General features: G+C 40.1%; 1 long non-coding RNA gene across 1 annotated transcript; it reads left to right on the plus strand.

Moving 5' to 3' along the window:
* Positions 1–2,057: 2,057 nt before the first annotated feature.
* LOC121533047 lies at positions 2,058–2,339 on the plus strand. The gene is made up of 2 exons (XR_006659709.1): positions 2,058–2,096; positions 2,232–2,339. It is a non-coding gene; the product is annotated as an uncharacterized LOC121533047 (long non-coding RNA).
* The last annotated feature ends 228 nt before the right edge of the window (positions 2,340–2,567 follow it).

The following is a 2,567-nucleotide window of genomic DNA, read 5'->3' on the forward strand; positions in this document are numbered from 1 at the left end:
GGGAATAGTGTGAACAGATAGTAGTTAACATTTAATTGACAAGGTTTTTGGGAAAGCCTTTCCATCAACCAGAAGACGTTGTCATTAGCATCATCGCTAACGGCTACACATAGTGGTAGATAAATGCAGACGCGGCATTTCTGTGCTGTTTCCTCTTCAGAAAGTTGAAGGAAAACACAAATCACTTAAGCGAATTTAACGACGACTTGTGGGTTCAGAAAAACGAAGACAAAAAATGAATACAAATTATACCACCACTGGAAGGGCAAAGGGGCATGTGCTCTACACAGGTAAAGCCCTATCTGTCCACGTTGCCTTTGGGTAAGTGGGCACTGCGTCATGTGGCAACACCAACACTCCCCTAAATAGCCTATATGCAACTACTCAGTTGAGAGAAGTTTTCATTGATTTTGGGCAGAATTATATGAGGTGTTATCATGTGTTGTTAGCGATGTGTCTTAGTCAATTTAGCTCGGAATATGCCACCCTAGTCAAACTGTCTCCTAATCCTGCCTAATGGGCAGGTCAGCCCTGGAGGAAAGTATTGGCTGTAATAAGTAAGAGAAAACATAACATCTGGTTGTTTTTAAATGACTTTTATAAAATTGTTTGCCAGAATAGACATTGTAATGGAAATTATTTTCCAATCTGCGTTACCCACTCCAGTCAGCAGATGGTGATGTGAGTCTTTCAGGTGATGCTTCTTGCGTGACGTATAATCTAGTGGACGGGACGGGAAGCTTCTTCAACAGCGACAAAAGGGTACTGATTTGACCGTAGCTTGCTAGCGAACATAACACCGAAACATTGAAGCTCTTTAGACCAATCTTGTGTATTTAATCTTAGTGTTTAGCACATAATGTTTACGTGTCTACTAGTTCATTTAAACGTAATTTGCTTGTTAAATTATCAAATGTGTTAAATTGCTACTGCACTAGGTTAATCGCCCGGAGCTTGAGCTCACTAAACTAGACGGAGAAAGAAGCTCTGGTGAAAGGAGAGGAAGAAGCTTTAGAATGAAAAAGGAGGAAGAGGAGGCTATCACATTGAAAGAAGAAGAGGATGATATTACAGTGAAAGAGGAAGATGGAAAAGAGGTTGTCAGAGTGGAAGAGGAGGAGGTAAAAGCTTTCAGAATCAAAAAGGAGGAAGATGCCATAACATGGAAAGAAGAAGAGAATGTAGTGAAAGAAGAGGAAGAACCTTTTGGAGTAAAAGAGGAAGAGGAGGCTATCTCAATAATAGAGAAGCAGGAAGACGTTTTGGGAGTGAAAAAGGAGGAGGAGGAGACTGGAGATCAGATTAACACCAGTGAGTATTGTCTTAAACGGGCACAAACTACACTACCAGTCAAAAAGTTTGGAGGCAAAGGGTGGCTATTTGAGAATCTCCAAATATAAAATATATTTTGATTTGTTTAACACTTTTTTGCTTACTGCATGATTCCATATGTGTTATTTCATAGTTTTGATGTCTTCACTATTATTCTACAATGTAGAAAATAGTAAAAAATAAAGAAAAATCATTGAATGAGTAGGTGTGTCCAAACCTTTAACTGGTACTGTATGCAGTTCTTGAACTAATGTGTGGTTTTTAAGGGGCATTCTACTGAAGTTATATACTTCAATATGTTGTTCAGTACTGTATAAATTGTTAAAGGTTCAATCTGCAAATGGTACATATATTTTTTGGACTTTTAAATTAGATTTATTGAATTCTCCATGTGGTCTACATTAAAGTGCACTTCATCTAATATAACAGGCTTTTAAAATTCAATGTTTGTGCATAATTTCTATTTAAAATATCAAAGGGATGCAAAAGGAACCCAATTTGTGGAACGACCCTTCTACATTTGCATCAGAAACAATGTTTTACAAAATCATGATGAAAGTGGCCATTTTAGACCCTTTTTAGACACATTAATGGCTCTTGTAAGACCCTATGATTGTAATAGACGGTCATAAGTTTACCATCTGTTTGATGTTCTCGTTCACACAGGAGAGAGATACGACTATCATGGATCCTCTGGGGAGCCTCAACAACATCCTGATGCTGACGAGGCAGAGAAGAGTCTCTCCAGATCAGAACACCAGATGGTACAGCTTGGTCTGGTCTAGCATACAGCTTGCTCTATCGGGGTCTGGTCTGGGTTTCTGTAAAGCACTTTATGACAACAGTGACATCAGCATCCATAATGATATGCGTCTATGTCCCCTCTATATGGTTACCAGGACAACACCAGCCCTTCCGCCCTCCCAGAGTCCCCGTGTCGTACCTCTCCCAGTAGCACCTTACTGCTGGGTCTGAAGAGGTTGTCTGTACGGCTGGTGGACTGCAGGGAAAGCAACGGGGCTGGAGTGGAACTGTGAGAGGAGGAGAAGAGAAGAAAGGAGCAGATTTGATTCATCAAAGTAAGTGCTGTAGTTTAGTTTGAACAAATAAAATAGATCTGCCCACTGGTATCTGTTACCAGGACAACCAGCAGAGTTCTGTTAGTTGACATGAAGATACACTGGTATCTGTTCCCAGTAGGGCTGTCCCGACTAATAACAATCTTGGTCAATCGA

This window comes from Coregonus clupeaformis, unplaced genomic scaffold (assembly GCF_020615455.1).
Source record: "Coregonus clupeaformis isolate EN_2021a unplaced genomic scaffold, ASM2061545v1 scaf1601, whole genome shotgun sequence".
In the NCBI taxonomy this organism is placed as follows: Eukaryota; Metazoa; Chordata; class Actinopteri; order Salmoniformes; family Salmonidae; genus Coregonus; species Coregonus clupeaformis.